Source organism: Astatotilapia calliptera, unplaced genomic scaffold (assembly GCF_900246225.1).
Source record: "Astatotilapia calliptera unplaced genomic scaffold, fAstCal1.2 U_scaffold_87, whole genome shotgun sequence".
Classification (NCBI taxonomy): Eukaryota; Metazoa; Chordata; class Actinopteri; order Cichliformes; family Cichlidae; genus Astatotilapia; species Astatotilapia calliptera.
This window is the reverse complement of record NW_020535830.1, coordinates 29,197-53,917: the sequence shown is the minus strand read 5'-3', so window position 1 is coordinate 53,917 and position 24,721 is coordinate 29,197. Positions and strand designations below refer to the sequence as shown.

Sequence of the window (24,721 nt, the reverse complement as noted above, 5' to 3'; positions counted from 1 at the left end):
AGTACTCAAGCTGACTTACCTTTGCTTGAATGACGCCGTACTCACAACGTGGAGGCTTAAAAATAGCCAAATCTTGTACCCAGTCCTTGGTGAATTGGATGTGCGCCTCCAGAGATTTATAATTGCGAAATTGGTGCGCCGTGTATGCTCTGACTCCACAGACAAGGTATGAGAGTAGATCATGCTAAGTCAATAGCGGTTTGGTCTTCAGGGTTTCTACTCCACGGCTATATTTCATACGGGTCCACATTTCAACAATCAAGTACCGTCTCTTTGCATCTGGACAGAATCTGTCTCTATACCGTCATTTTCTTTTGAGCTATGTTTCAGAATGGTTCGTAGCAAACTTGTTTTGATTCGTGACCTGCCAAGATGGTGCTGCGCTCCCACAATGCATTGCGACATTACGTCAACTCCAAAGCCCTTTGCGTGCAGGAGTGTATGCGCATGCGCATTGCCACGGTGGTTTAAAAAATAAAGATATAATGAAAAGTAATTAATAAAAATAAAATATTTAAACATTCCCACAAATGTGCAATGAACGTGCAAAAACTCTCTTTAGTAGTTGTTACTGTTTCTTTCTTTCTTCTTTTTTTTTTTTTTGAAAAATAACGACGTCTCTGAGGCGCGAAATCTGACAGCGAGAGGAACGGCCGGATACAGGAGACGGGAAGAAACAAGCCGATTATGTTCGCGTTAATTAAGTGGTTGGAAGATGTAAAATTCTCAATTCTGCCAACTGAACATATACGAGATTTTAATGAGGATGAATAATTAGCCGGCATGGAGGAAACGGACCTTTATTTCATGGAGTGGCGACAAGAAGCCAAGGCGGGTGGCCAGTCTAAGAAGCCTCCATCATCAAGCTAGCAGGTGCCTTTTCCCATATAATATTACTTTATTCTCGTGTATTTGGAACGGAAGCGTAGAGCTGCCACCCAGGCAAAAGAGAAATATAAGTATATCACGTTATAACGTGAAAAGTTTATCGTTCTAACAATATACTATCATGTTTGAACAACATGTTTGAACAACATTGTACGAAAAATGTACATAATTATCACGTCCGTACAATATTGTGCGAACGTGACAATTATGTATATTATAATAACGTGATATTATATTATACCAGTGGTTCTTAACCTGGGTTCGATCGAACCCTAGGGGTTCGGTGAGTTGGTCTCAGGGGTTCGGCAGAGCCTCCGCTGTGACGTGCACGGCTCATTTTGTGCACCAGTAAAAAACATATCTACGTCTAATTTGAAAAAAAAACACACTTTATTTTTCACTAAAGAGGGGTTCAATGAATGCGCATATGAAACTGGTGGGGTTCGGTACCTCCAACAAGGTTAAGAACCACTGTATTATACAAACATGAAAAGCACAATGTTAGAACAATAAACATTTCACGTCATAACGTGATACAGCTCTATTTTTCTTTTGCCTGGGTGGCAGCTCCACGCTTCCATAATTTGGTAATCAAAATATTTAACTTAATTAATTATATTGTGACGTACTTTTGCCTTTTCTTATTATTCTGCCTTCTCAATAACTATCAAAGCCTATTCACATTTAATTTGGCTTTCACAGAAATCCTACCTCTCCTTCTGGCTACAGAGTACTTACCAAGGTTAGAAACAAAGAACAGTTATGCTTTATTAATGTTCGCTAATTACAATGTTCCACATTTCCTTGCTTTTTAAGTCATTTTTAGGCTTTTTAGAGTTTTTGTTTTTTATTTTTTTTAGCAGTAATGTTTCTGCCTATTTATTTCAGCCCATGAAATCGAATGCAGATCTTCCTAATGTGAGATTTACATAAATGTAAGTAATTTTGTTTGTCATTGTCATTAATGTTGTTGCTGTTGTTGTTTTTGTGCAGTTTGCAATCATATAAACCTAGCAAGCATCAGTCAGCACAGTGACTAACCTAAACAGATTCTTGCTTTATTCACATATATTATATGTAATTATATATACCTGCACATTGTACCTAGGGTTGCAGCCACTTGGCCCCACCCCATTGTTGTGACAGCCCTGATTGTACTTATACACTGCATCTGAACAGGGAACAGTCTGCCACATTAATGTATTTTTAAGTGACTTGTTTGTAATACATGAATTTGTTTCTTACAGATGTCAAAGTCTCAACCTCATGCTGCCCTCCCCCATCCTCCTAAAGTAAGTATTTGTTGTTGTAGTTTTTTATGCGGTGTCTGTGTCACATGCTAATCATAATTATTGAAATAACTGTTTTCTAACAGATTTTCCAAAACACTAGTTATGTTTGTTGTCATTCAGACCAGTACTACTGCTTAGACATTGTTTAGTGGTCATGCATGTTTGACAAGCTCGTTATGATACCAAAACAGTAGGCCTATCACAATAATCGATATATCGACTTAACACACAGTACATGTACATGACCTCAATAATTGTTGATGATGTAATTTATGTGCCATTATATTTACAAAAATAAAATATAATGATAACAAAACAATAACATTAAATATCATTGTTTTCTATTTGTTAGAAAACTTACTATTTATTCAAGTTTTTAGGGTATCTAATATTTTGATTCCTAATTTCAATGATCTAAATACTTTAAGAATTAGATGTCGGTTTGTCAATTGAAAGTGTGTAGATCTTGCATTATTATGGTGTTATATTATGATTATACATTCAAAGACATAAAATGGTCTTAAAATGACAATGACATAACTTGTCGCAATTGTTTATGGGGCAATATACCGACCAACAAAAAGTCGCTATCGTAACAGGCCTTCAAAACAGACGGTTTTATGATTGATAAATTAAAAAAATAAATACATTTAATTTCTCTGAGATTCTCTAATATTCAGTTACAGTTCACAACACAGCTACCCGTACATGCAGTATTATACTGTAAATATAAATCTCTGCATTTAGCATCCCACTAGAAGCGTCACAGTTACTGCCTCTTTTTTTTTTTTTTACAAATACCTGTACTATCACTAACACATTTACTGTTTTACTTTTAGCCTGTGGATACAAATGCAGATTTCCTTAATGTAAGTTGTGCATTTTAATTACATCATGCTATTTTTATTATTATTTATTTATTTATTTTATTTTACATTCAAATATTTCAAGCTTCTTGGTTAAAGAAGCTTGATTGCTAGTAGGTAAAGAATAGTTCACCTATAATTCATATTCCCAATTAATTTCTCACCTCTGATTGAATGCCTTTGTTTGTTTTCCTATAACAAAACATTTTTGCTGGATATATATGGTGAATTTATATGCATAGATACAGTCGTAGTGCTTGACACATGCAAACAGCAGTAGATGTACTAAAAAGGAAATAATTACAATCATGATGTTGATTGCTGATGTCAGTATATATATTTTAGAGGAATGTTTTGTTTTTCACCCAAAATGAACTATATTGCTTCAGAAGAGATTTATTACCCTACCGGACTCTTATATATTGTTCTGTTTTTTGTTTGTTTTTGTTATTTTCAGGTTCAATGGTGCGTGTTCTTCTAATGGCCGCCTTCCCACTGGAGGTTTTGATCCACAGCAATTTAAAAGGTAATCAGCTTTGAAAGTCAGTTCAAATGGTTAGCTAATAGTACTTTAAAAAGCCTACAACTCTGTCACCAGTTTCTTTACCAAAAATTACCCATAAAAGTATCGCTCAATAGCATATATTGTAGTTCAAATGTTTAGTTGTACAAATATCAAATTTTTGGAAATCTAAAACTAATCAAAAACTCAAATGTTCATGCTTTTTATAGGAGGACAGAGCAAAACGGACATCGGCGCAGAGTGAAGAACTGCCCTTGATAAGGACACTATGACAGCCATATATAGTATGTGAAGACTTTCTGTGTATCTAAAATTGCATACACCACAAGTAACTTACTTTGCAACCATTAAAATAGGTTGTAAAGTAAGTTACCAATACAAATAGGTGATGATGCATTGTAGTGGTTGGTCTCAGACAAAGAAGGTCAACAGATTTATGAATGCTGGAAGGTAAGGAGAGACGACCAAAAGGGGTGTTAGCATTACTGTAATGTGAACTGGATAGACTTCCCATCTAGGAAAAAAAAAGAGGTAAATTATGCGTAAAATATATCTGTATTAATATCTGTATCTGTATAAACAGAAATATCTGTTTGCTAAATGAAGCCAGCTAACATAAATCACATTTTTATTTTAACTCTGATAAAAGTGGCGGTAAGGAAGGGGTTTCCCAGCGTGTCCAGAAGGGCTTTGAGGATTGCAGTGAAAGCTGGGGGAACTGAGACTGTGTGTATATATATATATATATATATATATATATATATATATATATATATATATACACACACATAAATATGAAGGCATGCCGGCTCGGACGTCGCCCGGATCAACAAGGTCCGCGTCAGGTGTTGAGGAACCAGGGCACCCTGACGAAAAGTGGGCTACTGGAACAAGAAGGCATCGGTGGGCAAGGGACGAAAACAGGGCATTGTTGGAATGCTACTACGCAAGTAACCCCGGCGGAAGGGGCTACATGAATAGGATGAGGGACCTATGGATTCTTCGATACCCAACATCCACAATGACGGCGAAACAACTAGTAGCTCAGTGTTCCAACATTCGAAAGAAGGGACTGCTCTCACAGCTAGAGATTGACGAGGTACAACACAAATGCTACGGCAAGGAGGAGTCAGGACGCCAGGTCAGGGGGGAGATATCATCACCCCCACCCGAGATTGGGTACATAGCCCCAAGTGCGATAGGAGAAGGATCGTTGAGTGCGAGAGGAACTGACCTGAAAAATAGGATCATGGCCAAGCTTGAAACCTGGATCCCCCGTAGCCGGTTACCAAGATTACGTGAAGTACCCTCAGAAGGTCTGCTAGATGATGTTAATGCACTACGGGCAATACCTACAACCACGATTACCGACACTAACAAGCTGATCTACAATACGGCAGCAGTGATCAGTGAGATGCTTGGCTACAAGTTGAACAGCCACAAGGGGCAGTACCCTCCATGGAGAAGGAGGCTAGAGGGCAAGATCAAAGTAGCACGGAGGGAGGTTAGCCAACTAACGGAGTTGCAGAAAGGTGCGACAAATAAGGTGCCTAAGAAATACAGCAAGCTGTCCATACCTGAGGCCTTGGAAACTGCCAAGCAAAGACTCACAGCCTTGGCCAGCCGCTTGAGGAGGTACACCAGAGAGATAGAAGGCAGGAGAATAAACCAGCTGTTCTCCACAGAACCAGCAAAGGTGTACTCTCAGTGGCAAGGGAACAATAAGAGAACAGCACCACCAAGGCTGGAGACGGAGCAATACTGGAAGAGCATATGGGAGAAGGATGCAACCCATAACGGCAATGCTCAGTGGCTAGTGGATCTGAGGGCAGACCACAGTGACCTCCCTGAACAGGGTCCAGTAACCATCACAGTGGCAGATATCCAAGAAAGGGTCTCCAGTATGAAGAGTTGGACAGCACCAGGGCCCGACATGGTTCACGCCTACTGGCTGAAGAAGCTGACTGCACTCCACGAGCGTCTGGCAGCACAAATGAACCAGCTGCTAGTTAACGAGAGACACCCGGAATGGCTAACTGAAGGCCGGACGGTCCTGATCCCCAAGGACCCCAAGAAGGGACCGGTCCCCTCCAACTACCGACCAATAACCTGCCTCAGTACTACATGGAAGCTCCTGTCAGGCATCATATCGGCTAAGATGAACAGGCACATGGGTCAATACATGAGCGGGACACAGAAAGGAATTGGCAAGAATACCAGAGGTGCAAAACACCAGCTACTGGTAGACAGAACAATCAGCCGAGACTGCAAGACCAGACTGACCAACCTGTGCACTGCCTGGATTGATTACAAGAAGGCCTATGACTCAATGCCCCACAGCTGGATACTGGAATGCCTAGAATTGTACAAGATCAATGGGACCCTAAGAGCCTTCATCAGGAACTCAATGGGGATGTGGCGTACAACACTAGAGGCCAACTCCAAGCCCATAGCACAAGTTACCATCAAGTGCGGGATCTACCAAGGAGATGCTCTGTCCCCACTGCTGTTCTGCATAGGCCTGAACCCCCTCAGTGAGATCATTAACAAGACTGGCTACGGATACCGACTACGGAACGGAGCAGTTGTCAGCCACCTCCTGTACATGGATGACATCAAGCTGTATGCCAAGAGTGAACGAGACATCGATTCACTGATCCACACTACCAGGCTATACAGCAATGACATTGGAATGTCGTTCGGACTGGAGAAGTGTAGTCGGATGGTAACAAAGAGAGGGAAGGTAGTCAGAACTGAGGGGATTGAACTACCAGAAGGCAACACTGCAGACATAGAGGACAGTTACAAGTACCTGGGGATCCCGCAGGCAAATGGGAACCATGAAGAGGCCGCTAGAAAGGCTGCAACCACCAAGTACCTGCAGAGGGTCAGGCAAGTCCTGAGGAGTCAGCTGAATGGTAAGAACAAGATCCGGGCCATCAACACATACGCCCTGCCCGTGATCAGGTACCCTGCTGGGGTAATAGGCTGGCCAAAGGAGGAGATAGAAGCCACTGACATAAAGACAAGAAAGCTCCTGACCATGCATGGAGGGTTTCACCCCAAGTCCAGCACCCTGAGGCTGTACGCTAAGCGGAAGGAAGGGGGCCGGGGACTGGTGAGTGTCAGCACCACAGTCCAGGATGAGACAAGGAACATCCAAGAATACATTGGGAAGATGGCCCCAACTGACCGAGTGCTCAGTGAATACCTCAGGCAGCAGAAACCCAAGAAAGAGGAGGGAGACGAGGAACCATCATGGAAGGACAGGCCCCTGCACGGTATGTACCACCGGCAGATAGAGGAGGTGGCTGATATCCAGAAATCCTACCAGTGGCTGGACAAAGCTGGACTGAAAGACAGCACAGAGGCACTAATCATGGCAGCACAAGAACAAGCTCTGAGTACAAGATCCATAGAGGCTGGGGTCTATCACACCAGGCAAGGCCCCAGGTGCAGGCTGTGTAAAGATGCCCCAGAGACAATCCAGCACATAACAGCAGGGTGCAAGATGCTAGCAGGCAAGGCATACATGGAACGCCATAACCAAGTGGCCGGCATAGTGTACAGGAACATCTGTGCCGAGTATAACCTGGAAGTCCCGAGGTCAAAATGGGAGATGCCCCCAAGGGTGGTGGAGAATGACCGAGCTAAGATCCTGTGGGACTTCCAGATACAGACGGACAAAATGGTGGTGGCTAACCAACCGGACATAGTGGTGGTAGACAAACAGAAGAAGACGGCCGTAGTGATCGATGTAGCGGTTCCGAATGACAGCAACATCAGGAAGAAGGAACACGAGAAGCTGGAGAAATACCAAGGGCTCAGAGAAGAGCTCGAGAGGATGTGGAGGGTGAAGGTAACGGTGGTCCCCGTGGTAATCGGAGCACTAGGTGCGGTGACTCCCAAGCTAGGCGAGTGGCTCCAGCAGATCCCGGGAATAACATCGAAGATCTCTGTCCAGAAGAGCGCAGTCCTGGGAACAGCTAAGATACTGCGCAGGACCCTCAAGCTCCCAGGCCTCTGGTAGAGGACCCGAGCTTGAGGGATAAACCGCCCGCAGGGGCGTGCTGGGTGTTTTTTATATATATATATATATATATATATATATATATATATATATATATATATATATATATATATATATATATATATATATATATATATACACACATATATGTATATGTGTGTGTGTTTCTTTTAGAATGTTTAAGTATGTAATGAGAATAAACTTATAAAATGAGTATTCCTTGCTTGATTGATATGCTATATGTATGTTTTAAACATCAAATAAAGATTTCTTTCAGATGTTACATGTGAATGTGTTTTCTTAGAAATATATGAAGGGTTAAATTTATATTTTTTTGAATGATTTTAAATACATTTAAATTGTATTTTGAAATATATTTTATTAATATATTTCAAAATATACAAAAAATGGCCAAAAAATATATGTGCTAAAATACATTTCAAAATATATAAATATATTTCAAAATGTATTTTGAAATATATTTTTTTACCGTATGGGCAAAGCTACACCAGAGGGTTGTGCTGTGTAACAGGTTGGTGCAGGTGGTGTTATCTACATTTGAACATTAGGCAACAGTCTCATGAAGACACTTTCTATTGTTCACTAAAGACCAACAATAACAGAGACAAAGGGAGAGCAGCAGAACTAGTGCTAACAATTAGCACTGCTAGCCTGCCCACCAACACCAGCTAATGTTCTAAAAACGATGATCAATGATTTTGCTGTAACGGCTCCAGCTGTCTGTGTCAGGGACACGTTGGAGATGAAGTGAGTGATCCAGTGACAAAGGTTTGGAAACCTGCAGTCAGCTGAGACTAAAGGAGTCACCTGACCGAGAGACCAAATGTTTCACTGAGAACGTCCAGATGAACAGAATCAACCTTTGGGATAATCTGTTCCACACATCCATGTTTCACTTACTGCATTATATTTCCTCATTGCTGTGCACACAGGCCTGTGGCTTATAACCAACTCCAAGTTCAGACTCAGAGGCTGCTGAAGCTGTTTTCTGGAACAGAGACGTGTTGGATATAAAACCAACTCTTCTTTATGTGTCAGCACTGAGGAAAGGAGCAGCTTCGTTTCTAAGTGTATGAAGGACTGTAGCAGTGTGTGTGTGAGCTTTATTTCACAGACAGAACCATGTCAAAAACACAACTTCAGGTAAAAACAATACAAAATCAAAGAGTCTGATCAGAAGGATTAAACAGAGGAGTGTGGGACTGTTTTTAACAGACAGCAGGTTAAGCCAGGCTGGAGGAGTAAACTGAGCCTCGGTGTGAGCAGCAGTGTGTTTGACAGGAAGCTGAGATAAACAGTCTGGAGCCCATTTAGTGCTTCATATGAAAGTGTGAGGATTTGAAAGCAAATCTAAAATCAAGCAGGAGTCAGTGTGAGAATGATTTGTGCTTTTCCTCAGTCAGATGCTGGGAGTTTCAGTTCATCCATGTTCAGCGTGCTGTGCTTTGTGTAACAGGAGAATATGACAGTATAAATCAAGTCTTCATGTCACTGAAAGCCTCCACAGTCTGCTATGGAGGTGCATCAGTTTGGATTTACAAGAAGAACATTTCTTAAACCTGCCACAAGATGGCGCTCCAACAGAAGGGATGTCCACAGTGTAACACAGACACACACATACTGTGTGAATGTGTGAGTGAATGGGCTTTCAACACAAGGCTTCTGCTGCTACCTTTAATGACATAATTAGCTAACAAGAACAAACTGTTAATTACCACCAAAGAACGGCTCCAGATTTTAGCTGCTGACCATTTTGTGAAACGTTGATTACATCAGCTTATTGTTGATTTTTCAACCTTAATATCAGCTGCTTTAAAGGAGCCTGGTTCTCTGGCAGTAACACTTTTCTTCACTAGATGCAGTGCAGGCACAGTCTGTGTTTCTAAACTACACACTAATGTTCATTGTTGTGCAGCTAAATCCTCCCTCTGGATGGGAAGAATCCCTGTCAGGCTTCAAACACCTGGCTTGGTGTTCTGGAGCTAATGTGTCACCTGTGAGGACTCTGAGATGAACACACAGCAGACACTTCAGTTCTCCGTCTGTGTGTCCTCAGTTTCCCAGCATGCCTTGGCTGTGGTGGTGGAGGTGAATGAGGGGGAACATGCTGCTCTGTCAGCACTCAGGTTTCATACCTGGTGATCTCAGAGGACAAAGCGGCGTTACAGCAGCGCACGTTGATGAGACCTGATGCTCTGAACAGTTCAGACTTCAGCCTCACTCTGAGAAAACAAACGACTGACTGTCAGCAGCAACTACACCTGCTCCATCAGTGACGGAGAGAAGAACTGAGACTGAGAGACATACAGCTGCAGGTCAAAGGTCAGAAACGCCCGCTCTTTGTACGGGTCAGGAGTTAGTACTGCAGAGGTCAGAGGTCAGCTTGCTGACAAACCATTTGAAACAGTTTGGAGCTAAAAGCACAACAGCAGAGGAAAGAAGAGACACTGCAGAGATGATGCAAAATATTGTGTTTTGTTCTCAGCTGTCAAAAAGTGTAACACACGTGTTCCAGCACAGCCTTTGTGTACTTTCACTTCTCCATACTGTCCATTGGAAATCCTGTTTGTTCCTTTTTGATTTCAGTCCATGTGTCCAAAGCAAACTTCTGTCCCACACTTTCTCTGCTGACTCTTCACCGATGCTCAGATGATCTCAGATGATTTCACCAGAACTCATCAAAATTCGGGCTCCACAGAAACCCAGACGTCACTAAACAAGCGTAACAAGCAAAGTGAAAACTGGTCGTTCAGCTTTATTGACCAAAGATAAGCTCACATGTCACCTCATGACACAGACACTTATTTCCACAGCATGCACGAGGACTGACAATAAGTGTCTATAAAGCCACTTCTATCTGCCACACCTGTGCTTCTGTCATGGTTGCTCTCCTCTCACTCTGTCATTTATCCACAGTCTGCCTCCCTCTGCTCCGTCAGCTGACGTCCTCTCTACACCACCTGCTGTGTTTTATCCTGCAAAAACACATTTAAGAAGCGTTGCACCGAGTAACGGGAGGAACTGCTATAAAATCCATTTAAAGGAGGTGGTGCTGAGTGCTGTGACTGGGGTCCCACCACTGACATCACGGGTGGAGGACATGTTGGAAAACTGCTACAAAGTGCTGTGCAGCCAGCAGAGCTTACAGTCTGTCCTGTGTGTCATACAGGCTCTCACACTTAGTGTTTCTGTGACACATTGAAGAGAAGTTTGTGTTGTTCACAGTTGTGCTTGTACTGAGTGACAGCTGACATGACCTAACAGGAATAATGTGTCTGTGCTGAATGAGAAGTAACACACAATGAAGTCTTGATGCATCTCAATCATCCAGGAAAGTGAGTCTGTTGCTTCTGTTCATCTGGACGCAGCGTTTTGTGGGAGAAACGTTCCGTTTTCAGCCCCAGTGGAGCAGCAGGTAGCAGAGGTGAGCCTCTTGTATGCAGCCTGTTATCTGTGGGACCAGGGAGGACGTCACACAGATGTTGCTGATTCAACATCTGTGTGACAGCTGGAGCAGCACAGTCTGCAGGAAACATCTGTGCATGTAGGAGACACCAAGGTTTACATGGTGGAAGCAGACGACTGACTCAAGCAGCCTCACATCACAGGCTGCTGGCTACAAGCACATGACCACAGTGACTGGTTTCACTGGTGTCCGTCCCAGTCTGTGGCAGAGACACAGGAAGTCACAGACAGCCTGCACACAGCGTTTCCTCTGGAGTGTGTTTCACACCCTGTTTGTGTTTCTCACTAACATGTTGTAGTTCTTCCTGCACACAGCAGCACTTTGATCATTTCTCCTGCTTTTCTTCCTTTTCTAGCTTTTATACACTGACAGTAACACAAAACTCCAAAGTCATCATTTGAAGAGCTTCTTAAGAGTTTCTGTGAGTTTAGTGAAGTCAGCCTCTCAACAATAAGTGTGTGTGTGTTGATTAGCTAATGTTCAGAGAGGACTGCACTGATGTAGCATCCAGGTGAGCAGCTTATGAGCCAACAGGGGAAATTTAGCTGTATTATTGTTGTTTAAATGTAATAATTTATGATTTCATGTTCCAATATTTCACTTTTCCCAACGTTTGTTATCATTTGGTCTGAAAACCATGACAAACAGCAGTGTTACAGTTGTTAGCATTAGCTGCTATAGAGCACTCAGTCGCTGTATTGGTGTTAGCGACATGAACATATCTGAGCTAACTGTGTGTTCCAGATGTGCAGCAAACCCAACTGTCCCTGTGTTTTCCTGCTGTAGACATTATCCCCATGATGCTGACGTCCTCTGGTGGGACGAGCTCACACGTTTATGGATTCAGATGCTAACTGGACCAGACTGGTGTCAACCTTTGTGCTATAGAAGCAAATCAAAGAAGAGCCAGTTGAACCTGAGCTGTCTGTAGTGGTGACACCAACACCATGTCAGCCTGCACATGCTGACCCAATCAGAAACCAGCGTTGACGCTGAGCCTCGGCTCTGTCTCAGGAATACCATGAACAGGCAGACCCTCTGCAGCAGGCTGACCTGTGACCTCTGAGACAGAGGGAGGAGTTTGTGTCAGCAGGGGGCGCTGCAGCATCGCCTGAGAGCTTTAAGAACAACAGCAATAAACAGGAAGTGAAAGTCACACTTCTGTTGGTGTGCGTCATCAGCAGACCTCCACCCTCTGCAGGAAGCTGAGATAAGAAGCAGCCAATCACAGAGCAGAGAGCGTGTGACTTCCTGTTCCTGCTGTTACTGTGACAACAGCTCCTGGGACAGAGAGCAGCTTTCTAAAGAGGAAAGATGTTGCTGTCACCCCCGGGTGTCATGTGACCCACCTGATGTACCGATTTAAGACTGTAAGAACAATAATAACAACATGTTTTAGTCAGGTGATCCATGCAGAGCAGATCCATGTGACCAAACACAGCTGGATCACATGTTTCCTCTCCTGGAAACAGAAAGCCTTCATGTATAAAGGCTCATGTACCCACTGAGCCCTGCTCTCAGATCTGTGAGGCTTTAACAAACAACAGTTTAAAGTCATGTTTAGCATCTTCTGTCAGTGTGGAAGGTCACACACTTTCCTGAGTGTTGAACCCTGAGTGATGTGTTTACTGTCAGCTAGTTTAAATGCTGTAGGCTGCAGCCGTTGCTCTAACACTATAACTGTAACAGGGCTCAGTGCTGGTTCCAACAGTCTGAGCTGCTTCAGGCTTTATTTGTGAGGAGCACAGCAGCTTACAAACACGTGGCTGGGCCTGGACCCAAAGGAGTGTTTGTTAAAGCCTGCAGTGAATCCAGCAGCAGAATGATGGAAATGCAACACAGCAATGATGAAGAGGAGCAGCATTAAAGCCAAAGTCCAGTTCATACAGTTAGGTCCATAAATCAAATAAGGGAAAATAAAATGTTGTTGGATGCACCTGTCTGCACCCTTAATGCTCTCTGGTCGCTATGGTAACGCGTAAACATTTCTTTCAAAATAAGACACACGACTACAACACGGGAAAAGACCCAGGGAAACGAAGTTAACGATAAAAACCCTGAAAACCATTGTTGGATTTATATTTTATCATTGTCATTGTTATTGGGGAATATCTAACCATATATGCTTAGAGGTGTAGAACCAATTGTGTAATGATAGTAGTCTTTAAAGACTTTGTGTGACTCCAGAGTGTTCTGGCATTCACACCCACGTCCTGGGATCATGGGAGAGGTGCTACCTTCTTATTGTTTTGTGGTAGGATGTCTGTTTTAGTCTAAGTGCCTTTTGTTTAGATGAACTGCTGGACTTCCAGACCAGCAGGTTTAGGGAAGCCGTTTATGGGTCACACTCTGACTCCACACACACACACACACACACACACACACACACACACACACACACACACACACACACACACACACCTACATAACATACAGACTGGTACCTTTGTTCACGTGTATGTTAATGAACCTATGTATATTCATGTAACCTCAATAAAAGAACAGTGTTACGAGGGAACGGACGAGAGCGACTGTGGTCAAGCGAAGGAACGGCATTGGTCCAGTTCTCTCCCGTGCACGAGAAACATAAAGAACTACTCGTGTCTTGCTTTGCTGTGTAGCTGGATTGAACGATCCAGCGAACAGGTTTATGCTACAAACCTATCAACCATCAATTTCACACCGAGCCTCGACTCTCACGGCCCGGTACCAAACGACTCACGGACCGGTCCGTGACCCGGGGGTTGGGAACCGCTGAGTTAACGCATGAGTAGTTCAGGGCTGCACGTCATTTTCATTGTTAATATCTTTGTGAAAAGCACATTGATGTGAAAATCTTCATGAGAGTCAGAGGCCCTACAACACGATTAAAGATTCATTCAAAAGAAAATCACAAGTTATTATCATCTTCAGAACATTTCATTAAACATTAGAGACAGACTGCTGAGTACATCTCATCTCTATCCAAACAACCTACAGTCCACAAACACATCATGAACCAGTGCTCTGGGCTGTGGTCTGTCCCCAGTTACATGGATCAGCTGGTTCCCTGGAGGTGACTGCTGCTGTGGTTTGGAGCGGATGAATAAACCTGAACTGAATCAGGTGTCCAGTTACTTTTGGTCCCTTTAAACCAGGCTGTCACATGTTCAGGATGTGAAACTCCTCCTCCGTGAAAACGGGTGTGGGTCTCAATCAGCCAAGGTTTTGGGTGAACCCATTGTGAGATCTAGCCCCACGCTATCATGTGATTTCCTGTGATCAAATGTCCCAGGATGTGAGTGGGCGTTAAGACGTCCATGTCCCTCATCAAGCAACTTAAAGAAGTCCAGACGCTTTTCTTTCCAAGCTCCTTCAACAACATCATTCATAGAACAGCTTCCAGCTTCTTTTGCTCGGCTACAGTTTGGATGGATTTGCATTTAAAGATGCAACAAGACTAAAATGGTTAGGGTCAGGAGGTCAAAGGTCAGAGCTCCTGTGGGTCTGAGGGCGGCCTCACGCTGGAGAAGGATGAAGGAGTCTGACCTGAGCCAGTGTTTGACATGAACACATCAGCACTGCTGTCAGTGAGCCTAACGACAGCCGTTAGCATCATTTCAGTGTTTCAGTCATAAAAACACTTCCTGTCTCTGTGGTGGTTACAGTGACATCATGCAGTTTGTGCTTTGACCTCCAGAGGGCGACAAATCAGCACAGACAGAGAGCTCCATTCAAACTTTGCTGCCATCAGGAATAATTCTTCAAATATAATCATCAGTGTTTGAGCAGTAATGATATCAGGGACAATCTAGACATGTGTGACAATACTGAACATGTCACATGACACACTTTAGACATCATGTGATCCACTCTCAGTCTGCACTTTCATTCATGACTTCAACAGGTTGAAATGAGCTTTGAAGAAACATCAGGTCAGTGCTGAAACATTTAAACGCTGCAGGAAGAACAACAACAAAGTGATGACGGATGTTTGTGCTTCAAACAGGAAAACCAGCAGAAATAAATCACAGCCTGCCAGAGGTTTGGAGTTTCCCAGGTGCACCTGAACGCAGCACAGTGTCCCAATGCTCCTTATTGTCCTCAAACGTCTCTTTGGGTGTTTCCTTCCTGCTCAAAGTTTACTGTCACTTCCTGAACTTCGTGGAGTGGAGCTTGTTGTTGGTGTGTGAAGAAACTGTAAGTTTGCTTTGTTTCCTCCTTTAACAGTTTGTCTTTAGGAACTTTACTGTTTGTTCAGCTCGTGTTTGATTTCTTCACACAACAAACTGTGTGTGTTTGTATTTCCGGTCTCTCCATTAAAGTCAGTGTGTAATGTTTCCTGGCTAACATCAGCTGTGTGCAGCTTAGTTCAGCACAAATCTGCCGCTCCATAGTTCACGGTAACGGACTCACAGCTGGACCAACGAGGCCGAGTGTGTCCGCCACTCTGAGCTACGTTCGTGTTTGTGTACTTGTAGTTTGTACTTTGAGTTCACTCAGAGCCCACAGAGGACGCAGCGTACGTGATGACGTCACAGCCCTTTACCTCCTTTACTCTCACTGTGATTAATATTTACACACGAGACACCTGCAGAGCTCTGACGCTAAGCTAGCACACAGCATGTTAATGCTAAGCTAACGCTAAGCTAACGCTAAGCTAACGCTAAGCTAACCTAGAACCCAGAGTGAGGTTAAAGCTGAGTAAACACTGACCCCAGACCAGCACCGTGATTTGATTTTGATTTTATTGATTAGCATTCAAATATCTCAGTGAAAACAGAACAAAAATCGACCATAAAGCAAGTAAGCATGAAACAAGGCTAATCAAAAGGTATTGGCTGAAGCATTTGCTTATTATGCCAACCCTTTTCACAAAATATCTTTTTGCATGCAGCTCCTGTACACAGGGCCTGAAGCAAATAAGAAAACAAAGCAAAAACCAAACAAACAAACAAGAAAAAAAAACTTTCCACCTTAGATAAGTAACTACATCAAAGCAAAAGAATCAAGAGGTTGTTTTTTTTTTTTTTTGCTCTTTTCATTCTTGATTTATATATTTTTCTAATACTCTATTTTTAAACATGTTTTTAAACAAGGAAAATGAACTACACCTTTTTAAATCCCTGTCAGAACTATTCCACAGGTTACCTCCTCTAACAGAAACACATCTCTGCTTTATATTTGTCCTTATCTTGTTTTTTTTAAAGAAATCTCTTCCCCTTAAGTCATATTGACTCTCTCTGACTTTGAACAGCTTCTGAGTACTGGGGCAAAGCAAGTTATTTTGTGCTTTATACATTATCTGTGCCATTTTATATTCAACTAAATCATAAAATTTCAGGGTATTCAGATTAATAAACAAAATGTTAGTTGGTTTTTTATAGCTCTTTTTTGTAACTTGAAAATATGAAGAGTGTTCGTTTTATATGCATTACCCCATATCTCCAGACAGTAAGTCATATATGGAAGCAACAGAGTACAATAAAGTGTGTGTAATGATTTTTTGTTCAGCTTTGTTTTATAGAGAATAGCAATGGTTTTTGACATTTTTGTTTTCACAATGATAAAGTGAGCTGCTGCTGCTGAACTTGAACAGGTAACAAAGTGATGAGCAGTCAGGCTGCAGGTTTCTACCTGTTCATGTTTCTACAGTAGAATCACTTTGAAGTGTCTTGTATGGGCTCAAAATGTGGTCATAAATATTTTGTACTTGTAAAAAAGATTTGTGTGTGTAAAAAAAGATTTGTGTGTGCGTAAAAAAGATTTGTGTGTGGACTTAGAAAAAAACCCCTGCAAGTTACAAGTACGGATTTTGACCCTATTTTTCTTCCTTTCATCTGATTGGTCAATGTCATGTCAATCACAAATGTAACAATCCAATCAGAGAACAGATGGGTTTGGCTGTCGGAGGGGCGCTTTTTTTGAACTGCAGGTCCTTGAAGGGTGATACAGTTTGAAGCTGGAGGATCTCTATATAAATATCCGATAGCAGCTAGGTCCCCTAACTTTCAGTAGCTGTTGAAAGGAAAAAGTTGTGGTATATCAGTGGTTAGAAATAACATTATTACTTTAGGATTAGTTTAACACATAGTCAGGGCTGACCCAGGACCATTACTGTGAGTCACAGTGCGCAGCATAAAGGTCCTTTCACATCGGACGCAGGATGTGCTGCTAATGCTAACTGCTAACTAAAAGCCAAGGATCCAGAATTTGTTACGCTGGCTGCTGGGCTCTGTGGGTTTTTGCAGCAGCTCTACCTGTACTAGATGCACCTGTTCCTTGTCTTTTCTATCTCTGACTTTATGTCCTCTACAAGAGTTTGTTTTTTTTGCTAGTTCTTCAAATGTTCAATAAAAACATCTATGCTAATTCATAACGAAGAAAGCTTTGTAATGAAGACTGTCATTTCCAAAACACTGCCCCCCCCCCACCCCGCGGTCCGCAGCGCTGTTGAAAAGGCTGTGGAAGTCCCTGTATTAAACACGTAGACCTGTGACACAAAAATCACCAAACTCGGACGACCACAGACTGTTTTCCTTCGTGGTGATGAAGGAAAACGCTGGGTTGGCATGTAGAAGGGCATTTATTCCCTTCAAAGACCTGCAGTTCAAAAAAAGCGCCCCTCCGACAGCCAAACCCATCTGTTCTCTGATTGGATTGTTACATTTGTGATTGACATGACATTGACCAATCAGATGAAAGGAAGAAAAATAGGGTCAAAATCCGTACTTGTAACTTGCAGGGTTTTTTTTCTAAGTCCACACACAAATCTTTTTTACGCACGCACAAATCTTTTTTACACATACAAATCTTTTTTACACGTACAAATCTTTTTTACAAGTACAAAATATTTATGACCACATTTTGAGCCCATAGTCTTTGTGCTGTTTCATCTTTGATTTGTGTTCATAAACACTCAGAGAAACATCACGTGACCTCATCAGGATCTGTGTTGGTGTGTGGGGCTGTACCTCAGCTTTATGTTGTTACATGCTCATTTGTTCATTTTAACATCAAAGTAATGTTATGAGGAGTAATGAAGTAACGTACTCCATTACTTTTAATCAAAGTGTTCTGTGTAATATGTGTAATAATGACTGTTTTGAGTAATGACCAACACTGATCACAACAAAGAGGAAATGCCTCCAACATGCACAAACATTTGAGCCACAACATGCAGTTAATGTGCACAAATGTCTTTGATATGCTGCTCAGTGATGGTGGTGACTGTCAGAGCAGAGCTACTGAGAATCAATAAGTAATATCAATGATGGGATCAGAATCACTAAATTCTTCTCATCCCTGTCAGTATCATACATGTGCTGTATAATGTGATAAATGTAGAGGTGCTGGCTGTTCTCTCACTCTGCTGTTTAGCTGTAAAGGACGCCTCCCTGCCTTTGTCTCATTCATGACCTTTAATAGTCTCTTCTAACATGCAGAGATCTGTATGATCTGTTTCATAGAGTCTAACCAGCCTGTACAGGTAACAACAACAGTCACTGCATCACTGACACACAAACGTCATCTCTGTCAATAACAACATTCATACATGGAATAAAAACACATCAGTGGATCATTGCTGGAGCTGATGTTTGTGCTCCTGGTGCAAAGGCTCTCAGTTTCCTCCTTGAAATAACATCAGTGGTGGGTCAGCGACATGCTTTCTTTCCCTCTCAGGTTTAAATATCTGGGACTCTCCACCGTTTGGTTTTAGAGCTGAAGAAGCTTCTCTGATGAAACGTCTTCCAGAAACTTAAAGACGTCTCTTTTCTCTCCAAGCTCCTTAGATCACATGACCTGGATGACTGAACCTACAGACATATTGACCTGGTTTCATGGTCACATGACAGGTCAGAGGTCAGCGACTGTAACTCAGTTCCTCCTGTTAATGTGAACTCACTGAGTGTTTGTGGTTTACCTCTCAGACTGACTGAAGATGATGATGGAGGAAGAGGAGGACAGAGCAGAGTCTGCAGGGTCCAGCTGTCCGTCTGTGAGGAGTGACCGGTCCAAAGAACGACCTCCAGCCTTCAGTGGTGAACCTGGAGCAACGAGGTCAGAGAGCTGAACTCACTGAGTAACAGAAATAATTCTGCACTGACATTATAATCAGTGTTGACTCTGGTTGATTGTCTGACTGTGTTTGTGAGCTGAGAGGAAATGAAAATGAGTTTGTAACAAAAATCAGTTTTGTCCAGTTTTCCTGTAAAAAGCTGAACTCTAATCTAAGAGGATGTTACTGACAGGAAACAGCTGCATTATCTGCAGTCTGTGTGATCACAGCTGCTTCAATCATGTTTGTGTCTGCAGAGGTCAGAGGTCACAGTCTGCAGGGTCCAGCTGTCCGTCTGTGAGGAGTGACTGGTCCAAAGGTGACCCTCCACACTTCAGTGGTGAACCTGGAGCAACGAGGTCAGAGAGCTGTGATGACTCCTTTACATGTTTGTGTTTCCTGGATAAATATGACCTGAAACATCCTCAGATTGTTACAAAGATTCATTAAAAAGAAAACAATGAAAGAGAAAAGATCCAAATGTTCGACTTGGTCATTTGCTGTTTGAGGACAGTGATGCTCATATCTGTGGGGAAAGTGTGACCTGAGTGGGTTCATGTTTGTCTTTAAAGAACAGAGCTGCTCTGATTCTCTTTGTGTCTGATCTGTTAAACAGTCTGAGAGGTCACACAGAGACCCAGCAGCTAAAGCCTGGATCATACTGGCTGCTGTTACTCCATCAGGACAACACTGAACCACAGTGGTGTGGATGTAGTGGATAAATCCCACCATACTGATGCTCAGAGTTAACCACAGGGAACAAAACCAGATGTTACCTTCAGATTGTGACCTTTGGAGTGGACGATGCAGATTTCAATAGAGAATAAATGTTGTTGTTTTTCAGCTGTGAAGAAAGAATCTAATTTTCTGAACTTAAGAATTTATGATGCTGGAAACAACATGGAGACTATAACACAACATTTCCACTGTGTTCATAGAATGAATGTAAAACTGTCAGACATTCATTAAATATGCAAAATGTCTACAGAAGCATCAGAGGGTCAGACGTGAAGCACTCAGTGATTTTGATCAAATGACTCATCAGTTATTGATCTGTACTACACTGATCTACCACGTTAGTAAAGCTGGTGTTCTGGTGGTGGAGGGAGACTCGGATCATGTTCTGGTTTTGGAGCAGTGATCTGCTGATGGTTCAGTTTGATGAGCTTCTTCAAAATCATCCCTGACATCACCACTGAAAGGACGTCCATGAAAACAGACTGAAAATTACTGATATGTTCACAATCTGAGAGTTTAAAACTTGACAGACTTGATTCAGATGAAGTTATTTGAGCAGAAACTCCTGGATCTTTATCCTGTGTTGATCTAATCCTTCATGGTTCCTCCACAGAGTGGACCAGCAGAGCTCAGAGGTTCCCAGTGGTCAGTCTGCCCAGCAGCATCAAACACAGCTGGACTCCATATTTATGGTCTGTACATGTACAACAACTACTGTTACATCTGTTCTGTTCACAGTCATCTCCATGCTGCTCTTTGTAGACCAGTGGATCGTCAGTGTGTCCAACATGGATCTGATGTTTGGCTCCATGATTTCAGTCTGATTGGCTCATTCATAAATATTCTGTTCCAGCTGCTGGAGGACAACATCATCACTTTTGTGAAGAACGAGCTGAAGAAGATCCAGAAGGTTCTGAGTCCAGATTACCCAGAATGCTTAGAGAGTCAGAGGAGCAGCAGCAGAGAGGCGTTTGTGAAGATCACAGTGGACTTCCTGAGGAGAATGAAGCAGGAGGAGCTGGCTGACCGTCTGCAGAGCAGTAAGAGGATTTATCTAAAGATTTAAGCTGCTGGATAAATGAACATTTTCCAGAGATGGAAGATGGAGCAACATGTTTTAAAGATTAGTTCTTTTTGGAATTGAGTGTTTATTTTTCTTCTCATTCAGAACTTCAAGCTGCAGTTTGTCATCGTAACCTTAAATCCACCCTGAAGAAGAAGTTCCAGTGTGTGTTTGAGGGCATCGCTAAAGCAGGAAACCCAACCCTCCTGAATCAGATCTACACAGAGCTCTACATCACAGAGGGAGGGACTGCAGAGGTCAATGATGAACATGAGGTCAGACAGATTGAAACAGCATCCAGGAAACCAGACAGACCAGAAACAACCATCAGACAAGAAGACATCTTTAAAGCCTCACCTGGAAGAGATGAACCAATCAGAACAGTGCTGACAAAGGGAGTGGCTGGCATTGGGAAAACAGTCTTAACACAGAAATACAGCCTGGACTGGGCTGAAGACAAAGCCAACCAGGACATCCAGTTCATATTTCCATTCACTTTCAGAGAGCTGAATGTGCTGAAGAGGAAAAGTTCAGCTTGGTGGGACTTGTTCATCACTTCTTTACTGAAACCAAAGAAGCAGGAATCTGCAGCTTTGAAGACTTCCAGGTTGTGTTCATCTTTGATGGTCTGGATGAGTGTCGACTTCCTCTGGACTTCCACAAAACTACAATCCTAACTGACCCTAGAAAGTCCACCTCAGTGGATGTGCTGCTGATAAACCTCATCAGGGGGAAACTGCTTCCCTCGGCTCGCCTCTGGATAACCACACGACCTGCAGCAGCCAATCAGATCCCTCCTAACTGTGTCGGCATGGTGACAGAGGTCAGAGGGTTCACTGACCCACAGAAGGAGGAGTACTTCAGGAAGAGATTCAGAGATGAGGAGCAGGCCAGCAGGATCATCTCCCACATCAAGACATCACGAAGCCTCCACATCATGTGCCACATCCCAGTCTTCTGCTGGATCACTGCTACAGTTCTGGAGGATGTGCTGGAAACCAGAGAGGGAGGACAGCTGCCCAAGACCCTGACTGAGATGTACATCCACTTCCTGGTGGTTCAGGCCAAAGTGAAGAAGGTCAAGTATGATGGAGGAGCTGAGACAGATCCACACTGGAGTCCAGAGAGCAGGAAGATGATGGAGTCTCTGGGAAAACTGGCTTTTGATCAGCTGCAGAAAGGAAACCTGATCTTCTATGAATCAGACCTGACAGAGTGTGGCATCGATATCAGAGCAGCCTCAGTGTACTCAGGAGTGTTCACACAGATCTTTAAAGAGGAGAGAGGACTGTACCAGGACAAGGTGTTCTGCTTCATCCATCTGAGTGTTCAGGAGTTTCTGGCTGCTCTTCATGTCCATCTGACCTTCATCAACTCTGGACTCAATCTGCTGGAACAACAACAAACAACCTCTACATGGTCTAAACTATTTAACAAACTAAAACTTCAATCTCTCCACCAGAGTGCTGTGAACAAGGCCTTACAGAGTCCAAATGGACACCTGGACTTGTTCCTCCGCTTCCTCCTGGGTCTTTCACTGCAGACCAATCAGACTCTCCTACGAGGTCTGCTGACACAGACAGGAAGTGGCTCACAGACCAATCAGGAAACAGTCCAGTACATCAAGAAGAAGCTCAGTGAGAATCTGTCTGCAGAGAAAAGCATCAATCTGATCCACTGTCTGAATGAACTGAATGATTGTTCTCTAGTGGAGGAGATCCAACAGTCCCTGAGATCAGGAAGTCTCTCCACAGATGAACTGTCTCCTGCTCAGTGGTCAGCTCTGGTCTTCATCTTACTGTCATCAGAAGAAGATCTGGATGTGTTTGACCTGCAGAAATACTCTGCTTCAGAGGAGGCTCTTCTGAGGCTGCTGCCAGTGGTCAAAGCCTCCAACAAAGCTCTGTGAGTACATTTGTACTCATGTCTTTACTTTTAACATCCAACTGTGTCAGTAATTTATTTCACCAGGCTTTCGGTCTTTGTATGAATTTGTATCCTAAAGTTTTGGGATTTCTCCAGTACAACTGTAACCTCTTTGATGCCTCCAGAACTCTGTGAACTCGAGACGCTGGATTCACCATAAACTCTGATCATCACTGCTGCTGTTATGTTATCAGTCTTTGTTTAAACACTTAGGCTGCATGTGCCTGATGTTGTGATACTTTATATTCACATGCATGCTCCTAGATACATTTCTACTGCAGGTCTATTTTAGTCACAAATGTTGGTGAAACACTTGCTTTTACATGCATGGTGGGTCCTGCATTAAAGAAAGCATTTGGATTACTCAGTGAATCCTGGCAGCCAGAGAAACATCCTTAGTTCCACTTTAAACTAAACTCTGCTTCGGTCTTCCACAGTGTGTTTGTTGTTTCTTTGTTGTTGTTGGCCTGCTCTCTCCTCTCACTCCAATCTGGTTGCAGCAGATGTTTGTCCCTCCCTGAACCTGCAGACTTGGGTGCAGCACCTCAGTTCATCTTCAGTCTGAAACCAGCTGTTTTAGCTATATCCCCTCAAGCACACCTTCCCTGGTCATCTCTGCTGTGGTTGCTATAAAATTTAATCTTGATTTAAAAAAAAGAACAAAAAAACCTCAAGTCAGACTTGATGCCATTTGTTGGCAGCATGGTGCCTGTTTGTCTTTGATGATAAACTGCAGCACAGTCTAAAGCAAACCTTCTGACTTTATTGACTTTATGCATGTATATATTCTTCCTGTTCACCTTGGACACACAACAGCTCTCTGTTTGTTGTGATTGGATCTAGAACAGCCAACATATCCTAATCTAGATGATTTCTAAGGTGGTATCTGGGAGGAAAAGTTAAAATCAGCTTGGATGGCCTGTACTGTATGATGGCCTTGGTTGCACCACATTGATGGCCATGCAGGGTGGTTCACTACTTGGGCAAGAAGACCGAGGAGTGAACCACCATTGGTCAAAGCTTGGTCATTCAAGCTCACTGTTTTCCCCTTGTTGGTTGATGATAGTATTCTTTTTTTTGACTTATAGTCATCATTGTCTTCAAATTAACTCACACACTGCTGACTGCTGTAGCTTACCTGGCTGAGCAGGTGACCCATGCACTGAAGGTTAGAGTCGTGACTCCAGGGCCTGGTTTGAGTCTGCCCAAGACCATTTCCTGTGTGTTATTCTCCTCACTTCTCCCTCCCTTCCTGTCTTCTCTGTCCTATACAGTGAAGACAAAAGGCCTCAAGTTGTGAAAACTCTTCCCCTTCATCATCTTCCAAATCATCTCTCTCATCTAAAATCACCAGTATTCTCTGAGTAGAGAATCTTTTCACAATCTTGAATGATAAGGATCCAAGTGGGTAAAGTTATTTATTTGTTGTGTTCCTATTTGCAGCTGGGATAGATTAAGAAAAACTATCGGCTGCCCAAATTACATCCAGTTTAGAAGACAAACATTGAGTGAAGTGTTTGTTTCATCATCCTTCACAACTCATCAACCAGGTGTCACAAACTGCAGCAGAACAGTACAAAGCATGTCATACTGGATGGCTGCAACAACCAGAGTTTTACCTACCTTTGGTATTTCTTGACAGCATGAGCGTAATATTTACTGAACAGAGTCGTCTTCTGTAATCTTTTCAGATTCAGATTCAGAACACTGTATTTATTTTCAAGGGGCAATTAGGATACTGACCTTGCCAACCGTACATACAATACACAAACATCACATTGGGGAGACGGGTCAGGCTAGGTAGCTGGCCGGTCAGCCGCTAGAGCAGCGACCTGGAACCGAACAGCAGAAAATGCACAACATCAGGAAA

General features: G+C 42.8%; 2 long non-coding RNA genes across 3 annotated transcripts; both read left to right on the top strand.

Moving 5' to 3' along the window:
- The first annotated feature begins 612 nt into the window (after positions 1–612).
- Positions 613–4,284, top strand: LOC113018449 (uncharacterized). Its single transcript, XR_003271795.1, has 8 exons — positions 613–873; positions 1,591–1,630; positions 1,777–1,823; positions 2,136–2,180; positions 3,020–3,049; positions 3,504–3,572; positions 3,779–3,853; positions 4,219–4,284. It is a non-coding gene; the product is annotated as an uncharacterized LOC113018449 (long non-coding RNA).
- A 10,753-nt stretch (positions 4,285–15,037) lies between these two features.
- LOC113018450 (uncharacterized) lies at positions 15,038–19,599 on the top strand. Of its 2 annotated transcripts, none has more exons than XR_003271796.1 (3): positions 15,038–15,265; positions 18,851–19,126; positions 19,382–19,599. It is a non-coding gene; the product is annotated as an uncharacterized LOC113018450 (long non-coding RNA). The 2 variants fall into 2 exon arrangements; XR_003271797.1 differs by lacking the exon at positions 19,382–19,599 and having other exon boundaries at positions 15,183–15,265; positions 18,851–18,921; positions 18,997–19,026.
- Positions 19,600–24,721: the final 5,122 nt, after the last annotated feature.